This window comes from Leuciscus leuciscus (genome assembly GCF_965113295.1).
Source record: "Leuciscus leuciscus genome assembly, chromosome: 4".
Taxonomy (NCBI): Eukaryota; Metazoa; Chordata; class Actinopteri; order Cypriniformes; family Leuciscidae; genus Leuciscus; species Leuciscus leuciscus.
In genome coordinates, this window is record NC_138728.1 from 35,515,032 (window position 1) to 35,525,965 (window position 10,934).

The following is a 10,934-nucleotide window of genomic DNA, read 5'->3' on the forward strand; positions in this document are numbered from 1 at the left end:
ATTGGGGTGTGGACTCATTTAAAGTATGTGAATCGTTTGGTTTTTGCCAGGTTTCTGTCAAACACTCCATCGATTATTTTTTTGATCTGTGATCATATCATTAACAATAAGTGCTTTTGAAGTAAGGGATCGAATATTCAGCAACCCAATCTTTATCATTTGTTCATCTGCATTATATTGTTTTTTGTTTGTTTAACATCAATCAAATTTTTACCCTTAAATGGGTTTGGGAGTTATTTGTATTTCCTAGTTCGGGGAACAGAGACAGTCTATGTGATGATATCTAGGTGAAAGAGGCTCTATGTGATGGGATTTATCTGACCTTGGTGACGTGAGACAGCTAGCAGACGGTCGGTTTAACCAGTCTGTCTGCTTCCTGACCTAAGCCCCAGATTGTCATGTTTGAGCTCTAAGACTGTGTGCCATATTACATAATTTTCTAGTTCGGAGAACAGACACAGTCTCTATATGATGATATCTAGGTGAAAGAGTTGGGCTTTATCTGACTTCTTTGACGTGAGACAGCTAGCAGACGGAAGGTTTAGCCATTCGGTCTGCTTCCTGACCTGGGCCCCAGAATCAGATAGTCAAGGATCAAATCTGAGACTATGTGGCATATTACTAGAGAGAAGAGCAGCACCATCCCAGGAGGATGAATATCATCTCTTTTCAACAGGTCAGGTCTGCTTTTCCAATTGTCTATGAACTAGGGCTTAAACGATATGCAATGTAAAACCGAAATCGCAACACTCGGATCCACGAACCTGTGTCGCGCGCGGTGTGAGAAGGCAGAATCGCGACACACCCCTTCCAACTCCCAGAGTTATCCTTCCCGTCCAGATCCAATGCTACCACATCTTTAAATTACTAGTAGTATTATTTGAAGTTAACATTATAAAATATGTAGACCTACACCACAAAACTAATTGAGGATAAATTCTTTAAAATTGGGCCATTCCAGCGTTATGGATGTGACATTTGCAGTCAAAACTTGAAATATAAATTCTCAGAAAATGCATACCAATATATTGAAACCTCTGTTTATATATCCATACTCCCTTAATAAAGGAGTCCAGACATTAGAAAAATATCCGTCTAATATGAGGGAAATAGGCTACGCTTGCGTTATGCAAAAAATCTTTAACTTTTAGGTGGCAAAATATATTTTTTTGTAATTCTGTTAATTACACTGTGCAAACCTGAATTTCACCGCTGTAACTGTCTCCCTACCTAAAGCTAATATCTGGGCTGCAGCTTGCCTACCCTCCATTAGCAGGCGCAGTGGGCGCACCTAGCAAACTTACTGAAATCTCTCTGGAACAAACAGCGGGGGATTCTCTTTCTTGGTCAGGGATAAAAGAGGGAGAAATGATGATAACACACATATATAGTTTATGTATAAACTGTAAGTATTTATTCAGCGATCGGCGGGAAAAGGTCATCTGTACGGAACATCGTTGTGTACGGAACATGGTTAGTCTACGTTACATGTCATCACAAGCATGACCTGAGGCTACATGCTGCGTTTCGGCACAGCGCCACCTACTGGTCCGGAGATATGAAAAATGGCTATTTTTGCTTTTAACTTCTGAACAGTTTGTCCAAAAATCATAAAATTGGTATCGTTAGATTCAGGGCAAAATGCTGAGTCGACTGATATCCAATTTTACCATATCGGCCATTTTGGCTGACGGCCATTTTGAATGTTGTGCTAAAATGCTGTATTTTAAGAACACATGAATGGATTGTTACGAAATTTGGTATGGGTCATCAGCACAATATCCTGAAGGAGCCTGAGAAGTTTCGAAACAGCGCCACCTAGTGGTTAATCTTTTTTTTCAAATGCTTATAACTTCGGGTGTGGTCGACTTATTTTCACGAAACTCACCTCATTAGACTCCTGAATCCTTGCCGAGTCCAACGATACCAAACATGCTAGGTTTCGCCTTACGGTTTGTGTAGCGTTGTGATTTAGCGCTTAAAAAACATTTGGCTATATCTTCGAAACCGCTTGTCCGATCGAGGCGAAACCACCATCAGAAGTTTGGAAATATAGGTCGATAGCTAAACACTAATGCCCAAATGCGAAAATATTGATAGTAAGGGGTAGTAAAATCCAATCAAAGTCATGTGTCAGTCATTTTTGATGTGTTTTTTCATATAAATGTCTATAACTCCAAAGCGAATTGAGATATTTTCACCAAAATTGACACAAATATGTGACCGATCACGGAAAGTAGGGACACAAGTCGGTTCTGGGGCATTTTGAGTTATTCACATATTCTGAAAGTGTAGTCTCCAAGCTTTCCAACGATGTGTAACACATGGAGATCTGATAATATTTGGAGAAGTTATGGCCATTTGAAGGTAGGCACTCAAAAAACCTCAAAAGGTCGCGAGCCCTATGCGCGAGCCTGATCAAGCAACACCACACAGCGCTAAGACATCCAGACCAGTAAAGAAAGCATTTGAATTTCAAATGCTTTTTGAATTCGCCACTGAAGTAATAACATCGCTGCGAGATCTAGTGAGAAACATGCACATTTCTCTGTTATTAACGGATCAAACAGCGCTGACGTGGAAACCAGGAAGAAACATCGTGCCATGAATGAACTGGCTGGTGTCCACAGATCAGCAACATTCACCGTGGAATGGATTTGCTGTAGTAACACTAACTGCAAGGTATGGAAGTTTGTCAGGAATAGTGGGCTATAATGCTTTCAAGTAACATTACGTCTGTTTTATTTTGACATTATGAATACAATTGCTGCCCTCAAATGTTAATCTGAACTAAAATAAACCTTTGTTTATAACTAGCCTACTACTACAATATTACATTTCATTTTGTCCAAGGAGCTGTTTTGTTTTATATGCTCATAAGAAGAGTCAAGTATAGCTCCATTATTGCTCAGTAAAAAAAGCAACAAAAAAAAAGATTAAAAAAATCATACTTTATGATGTTAGTTTCATAAAAAAAAAATAAAAAAATTAATTCAAGGAAATTTCTCTGCCATTTATTTATTTTTGCTGTAGCCTATGGAAAACGTACCGAACCGTGACACGTGTATCGTATCGAACCGAACCGTGAATTTTGTGAACCGTTACACCCCTAATATATATATTATATATATACACAGTATGAGTAGGCTATGAATCCAAGTATGAATCAGAATAGATTTTATTGCCATTGTCAATGAAAGGTTTCACAGACTAGGAATTTTCTTCGGTGTAGCCTACTCGTGCAACATGAAACAAACTTTTGCTAATAATAAATAATAAGCAATAAACTATGGAAATAGGCATAGGCGTAATTTGCGGGTGGGACGGATGGGACATGTTCCCACCACTTTTTAAAACATCTCGCGACACGAATGTACCAATTCTACAAATAAATGAAACATCTCCAGTTAACTGGCAGATCATTCATTTCGTTCGTTTTTTAAATAAGATACTAGCGCTGAAATGTGTTTTTTTTTAAATCAAGTGATCAAAGTGCTCGTTGCCGCTGCGATCAGTGGCGCAGATACAGTGTTTTCTCCTGTGGCTCGCGCACACACCGCACTGTCTTCACTCGACGCGCGCTTCAATCCGTTGCGTTGCGGATACTCTCTATTCGTTCTTTTGACATAACAAAACATAATGCAAACGTTTGCGTGTCCCTGCTTGATATACAACCACTGATGAACATAATCGTTTAGATGAGAGAAAAAAACTATACGAGAAAAAAAAAACTATACTAGGGCGGATTCGAACACAAACCCTCTGTCACGGCTGGGGAAAGCTCTACCACTGGACCATTAAGACACACGTCGGTAATGTAGGCGGATCTATGTATTCACACCCAAAACATGTATTAGGCTACATCTCATTAAACGACAAATTAAACCCCATGTAAGCTACTATTTAAATCGATTGCTGGACATCGTAATGTTATTGGCGTCCATCTTCATTGAATTTTGAAATCAGATAGAGCCGGCCAGAGCGCTGCATAATAAGTAGCCACGCCGGCTTATTCAGTATGGAAATTAACACAGACAATGACACGCCCCTACTGCGTGCTAGAATCTCCGAAAAACAAGCCGATTTCAAACTCAAAATGATCGCTTTTAAATATACCAATACTGCTATCTCAAACATGGAGAGGCTTCTTCGTGATCTCAACTAACAGATTCTGCAAAAAAACGAAAATCACCAATTTTGAAAAAAAAAAACGCTTCTTTCTCATTTTGCTCGAAAGTTGTGCTGCCGACTTGTGTCCCTGGTTTCCGTGACGGGTCACATATGTATGGGCTCACTCTTAGGACACATAAAAAAATGGTGGGACTGAGCCTCTTGGTGGCACTATAATAGAACAAAATATGACATTCCCATTGACTTCAATACAGTTTTGTGAAATAAAATGCTATACTTAACAAATGCATTGGTGTAATATTACGAAACTCAGAATGTGCCATCAGCACCATCCCCTGAAGGTACCCAAAATATTTTGAGACAGCGCCACCTTTTGGTCAAAAGTTATAACAATTTCCAAAAAGGCTAATAACTTTTGAATAAATCTGGCTATTGAAATGCCACTGGTCTTAATAGATTCCTTGGGTCAAGCCGAGAATTCCCAGATCAGCCATTTTAGCTGTCGGCCATTTTGAATTATGTGCTAAAATGCTGTATTTTATGAACGCATGAAACGTATTGATACGAAACTCGGTATGGGTCATCAGTACAAGGCCCTGAAGGTACTCAAAAGATTACGAGACAGCGCCACCTTTTGGTCAAAAAGTTCCCAGAAATGCTAATAACTTTTGACTGCATTTGCCTATTGTAATGACACAGATCTTAATAGATTCCTTGGGTTATGCTGAAAACATATATACTTATTATGCCATATTCAGCCAAGTTTCCTGTCCGCCATCTTTATTTTCTTTTAAAACCAACTTTTTCGAACTTCTCCTAGACCGAACGTCCAATTTTCACCAAAATCGTATCGTGTCATCTCCAGACCGTGCCGAGTAAAAGTTATGGATTTCGTGTCGATAGATGAAACTGTTTTTGTATAATGCTGCAGCAAAGTTGAGGCATGATGCCAAAATGATTCAGGCTTTATATATGCAATGCCTAGACATATTGACACCAAACTTTGTATATGTCATTGTCACTTCCCTCTGACCACATCACATCAATTTCGTTACAGCGCCACCTATTGTTCGAAAGTGATACTATATTAAATCATATTATTAATTTCTTTTTATATGATTTTAAACAAACAAACATTGGGCTTAAAAATGTCCTTATTATGACACTCTTTGTGGGCAACATTAATATCATAGCCTTTATTTTTCAGTTGAAATAGCTAGGGATTCAATACAGCCTTGTTGCTTGGAACACTCATTATAATACTTATGGCACCAAGACACATTCTATCAACAGAAAACAATGCTTACATTTGTATTTTATACAAGATAAATATTTTTTAAGGATGGCAGTTGCCATATCACCTAGTATATGCATCTTTGCAGTTTACTAGCCTATTGATTGTTCATATAAAGACTTTTACGACTATGTTACAAATAAATATTAGCCAAAAGAGGGCGAAAGTAATGACGGTGAAGGATATGAGTAAGAGGAGTTGATTGTTTACAGATTTTTTGTTGTACTATAATTTTTTACCAGGGTTAGGCAATTATATATATTTTTTAAATGTTCAATAGAGAAATATGCAATGTATGATTTAAGTATTAAACTAAAAACAGTAGGGGGTGGTAAATCCCTGTCTTTATGATTGATTCATTTGTTAATTTGGTAATGAAGCAAATGCCTGTATTTATTAATTATTTATTAAATCGTTAACTCGAGTATTCGATGAAAGCTGTACATGTTCAGGAAACACTGATGTGTGCTGCAGTGCTACTGTGGCGTTCGTTTCAAATTCTTTCGTAAAAAATATGTACTTTGTTCAAAAACTGGACAATACTGTATTGCATGCGTGCGTGCTTGTGGATTCAGTCACTTTTGACGGCAAACGAAATTTGATTGGATGTCATATTATGGCATTTTGCCCATTAGAAATATATAGTTGGTTTTAATGTTATAAGGTGTAGTAGAACTAAATGAATGGCAAAAACATAGTCTAGATTCTATGTAGATAAGATAATATTTTGATGCAAATAGCAATCCATGCTTTAAACAGTTTAATGTAGCAATTGATGTTCTAAATTAATGTGCTGCATTCACTGAAGCACAGGTACACACACAGTATATAGATAGTCACACTGGATTCACGGCTGCGAACGAAACATTCAAGATCACAAAAAAGTTCAAACCTTTCATAAATTATATTAAAAACAGACAGAATTCTTAGTATGTATTGACTTTATTGTATTGAAGTAGCATTTTTGTATTTAATTAATTAAATCAATATAATAATAAAAATACATTTGTATTATCAATTTGTAGAGGCATAACATTTTGAAGTACAATGCGTCTCTAAAAACTTTAAAACAATGTTTTTACATTTTTAAATATGCACATTGTAAGTAGACTGCCAGTTTATGTTTTAAAGTAAAATCATTTAATAATAAACAATTTAAAATACAAAACTCCTGTATCCAGCCATGTTTAAGTGCTTTGCTCGAGGATATTGTAAATACAGACTAGAAAGTGGACTATAGACTTGGTAAACAATCATTTTATTAATTCAATACACAAAAGAGGATTTAAATTACAGCCAAGAGAAACAAAAAAACAAAAAAAATATCTTAGCAAAGTTAAGACACTGATAATAAACGGGCTAAATATTTAGTATAAATACATAGTAAAAACAATAAATTCACCAGACACGGGTGAGAATAATGGGCAAACTATTAAACAAATGAGAACACACTAGAAACATAAGCTATGTTTCCATCCACACGTTTTTATCCGAATTAAGTGATATCGAATGAAAAATGCCTTATGGAAACAGTAAAATTCGATTGAATTTCATGAATATCGACTCAAATGAAATGCGTTCGGTCTCATCGGATTTTATCTTAATCGATATACGGCTTATGCGATAAACGCTGATGGAAACGTTATTTGCCGAATAAATAATGAATTGCGATTAAGTTTTAGGTCATTTTATGGTTGCAACCCGCCACAAAACAATGAAGAAGAAGTTTTAGTTCATTTCCGCCCAGTATTTCCACTCTGTTTGCACCTCTTATACTGTCTATGGTTTGCACACATGGCGGGTGTCAACAAAGACAGATGTTTTGTATCCGCCAGTTTGTAGAGTGCAATGTCGATACACTTCTCGGTTGGAACCGGAGGGCGAGAGCTTGCGACATCTGGGGAAAGGGACGGGCTAATAAAATTACACAACATATATATATATATATATTTTTTTTTTTTTTTTTTCAAGATTCAATGTAAAAAATATATATATATACAATTTTGGTCATGGTGATTACGTACATATGAATTTAAACAAATTTGCATATCGGGACTTGACAGTTTTCCAGAACTTTGTGCAAAATTAAATAGGTGTCGAGAGAAAAAAAGAGAGATTTTGTTAATAAAAAAAATAATACATTTATAGCTGTCACAAAGAACTGGGAAAAGTCATGATTATTAATATGTCAAATATATCAAGGAGACATTTCAATTGTTTATTAATAAACAAGTGTTTTCTGTGTCAAAGATGAATGACGATGCTGACTCGCGATCTTCGCAGTAGTGAACGGGCCAGAGAGAAATTCACATTTCATACGGATTAGGCTACATTAAGCAGAGAGGCGAGCAGTCTGTTTTCTTTCGTTTTGAATTGTTTTGATTAAAAGTTCACATTAAATGCTTTATATATTTCTCAGGTCTGTGAGGCAAGTAGCTTATATGCTGAGTTTCGGTTCATTTAAGAGAGCTCCACGCGCCGGCGCCTCCGTGTCCTGTGAAAGTTTTAAAGCAGTCTTGTAGTGCCGCTTTCAGAGCACTTACGTCCGTAACATTGTTTTTTCCTCATAAATTCGAACACGAAAAATTAAATGAATATATTTTGTTCTGTGGAGAGCCAACCCTTCATCATCAGTTAAAGATTTTTTGTGTCACGTCCGGACCATAACGCAAGTGTATTTCCCTCATATTAAATATAAAACGCATGTGTATACATTATATTATATTAATATATTTATAGTTATATTTCTAATGTCTTTATTAAGGGAGTATTGATGTATAGGCTACAGACGTTTCAATATAGTATTAACCCTTTCGCACGTACGATCACATCGGTGTGATTAGTCTAGGCTGGTCCCTAGAGCGTACGATCGCGCCGGTGTGATTAGAACGGTCAGTGCATGACGTGATCAACTGCTAAATTCAAATGTGCTTTCGTGCGTTGGCTGGCGCTGAGCCAGAGACAGGCGCGCTCAGAGCTGTCATATATCACAACTTTTCAGTGTTTTCAACCACATAATGTTTATTTTATGTTTCAGACATATAAGTACTAAAAAAACAATACATTTAGAGTTTGTAAAATACACACTGATGTCAAAGGAAGAGGCAATAATAATCCTTTCCATTATAATTAGTTTTATTCATATCAGATACACATTGTGTAAGTAACTTTAAAGTTTACTCTATTCTTCTCCCAATTCACCTGCCACTTACTTTTATGTATTTCGGGAGAAGTGGATGAATTCACGTGTTGTAAATCCAACAGATCCGATTCTCTGAACTGCGTCTGCGGCACAAACTAAGATGGCGGAGCCCATCGCGAATACAGCTGAACTAACGCGATTGTTATAAAGGTGTTTAAACAACAAAACACTTCCACTTGCATATATTTGACAATCGGAATATCAGATATTTCATGCCATATCTAACACGTTAATATTTTGAATAAAAAAGGAAAAATGACATAAAAGCAGATCATCATTCATTCAGCGCTGTTGTTGCTGCGGTGTGTCACGTGACAAGCAATGATGCGTCACCATGGAAACCATAAAGTGACACATTCTAAATAACGGTCGCCTTGAAAAACTTACGCTGGGGGGTCAGCCAGAATATTTTAAACTTACGTGTGAAAGGGTTAAAACGCATTTTCTGATAATTTATATTTCAAGTTTTGACAAATGTCACGTCTATTTTGTCTAGCAAAACTTTGTTCGCAAATGTTTGCTTGAATGTTGTGCGATTCAGTACGAAAATGAATGGAAACACCTTAAAATGTCTCAAATCAATTCGACATACTAACTTGATCGCAAAACAGCATGTGACGTCATTACGCACAGGTTTTTATTCGCTTTAAAGCCGTTGGATGGAAACACACTTTCACCAGCTTTATTCGCATGAGTTTTTTTACCGAACTTCAGATCATTCGATTGACAAGTGGATGGAAACTTAGCTATCGACACCTCAGAAAACAAGAAATAAATATAAGTATAAACTCAGAAACTATTGAATATGTTTTAATCAAAACACGAGTCCTAGAACAGAAATGAAGCATGACAGTTCCTGCAGTTCCGAAAGGTAGCTCTTCGTGCCTAAATACAACATCACAACAGCCAGTGTGGTGGTGGGCAGAAAGACTAAGGTGAAGCAGAGCGAGGAAGACACCCAGTGAAGGAAGAGCCCATGGGTGTGTAGTGGAGGAAAAGACCAATGCAAAATCAATTGGGTTGCCAACAGGTTGCCATGGCAGAAATGGCATAGTGACATGCCTTGATGGAGCTGAAGAAATGCAGGCTCATGGTGGATATGGTGCAGACCAGTGTAGATCAGATGTAACAAAGGTGGTAGAGCTGGAGGGATGGACTACAGTGTTTTGGAGGGTGCAGGCAGAGTTAGTTGTTTTAACTAGGAGGTGACAGATGATGTGTAGTGTCCACATTGTCCTACAACACAATAAAACTAAATTGTGTTATTGCAGTTTTATACGATGTTAAGCAGATTAACAAATAGTATGCAAATGACAAATATATGCAAAACAGCAATTATAAATACTAAATAAGCTCACATCAAGTCATTTTAAAGATGTTTTTGTTCAGTAAGAATGACAGAGCATGCGTTGATGGAGCCAGAGAGTTAGAGAATCACTTTGATACCAGTGGAGCATACGACCAAGTGGAGATGAAAGATGTGCAGGCCGAGGTGAAGCCGGTGGGAATGAGGATGATGGTGCAGCTGGAGGGATGAAGGTTCCTGGTGAAGCTGAATTATTGAAGGGTACAGGCTAGGGCTGTTGGAACGAATTCCGAAATTCGAATATAATTCGAATATTAAAAAAATCAATTCTATTCGAATGCTGAAGTTCCTATTCGAATATTGCTTTTTTATGTAGGCTATATTTGTCACGATCACACACACGGAAAGGTAAGATCCAAAAGCAGTGTTTTATTAAAGGGTAATCCGTACTCACAACCAGTCCAGGCAGAGGTCAATAATCCAAAAAGGCAATCCAAAAACATAAAAGACGACCCATCAGGCGGCCACGGCGAAGACTCTCCCTCGGGCGGCCAGGGCGGAGACGACCCCTCGGGCGGCCAGGGCGGAGACGACCCCTCGGGCGGCCACGGCGGAGACGACCCCTCGGGCGGCCACGGCGGAGACGACCCCTCGGGCGGCCACGGCGGAGACGACACCGGCCCAGGAACTGGAACAGACACCACCGGCCCAGGAACTGGAACAGACACCACCGGCCCAGGAACTGGAACAGACACCACCGGCCCAGGAACTGGAACAGACACCACCGGCCCAGGAACTGGAACAGACACCGGCCCAGGCTCAGGAACAGACACCACCGGCTCAGGAACAGACACCACCGGCTCAGGCTCAGGAACAGACACCACCGGCTCAGGCCCAGGAACAGACACCACCGGCTCAGGCCCAGGAACAGACACCACCGGCTCAGGCCCAGGAACAGACACCACCGGCTCAGGCCCAGGAACAGACACCACCGGCTCAGG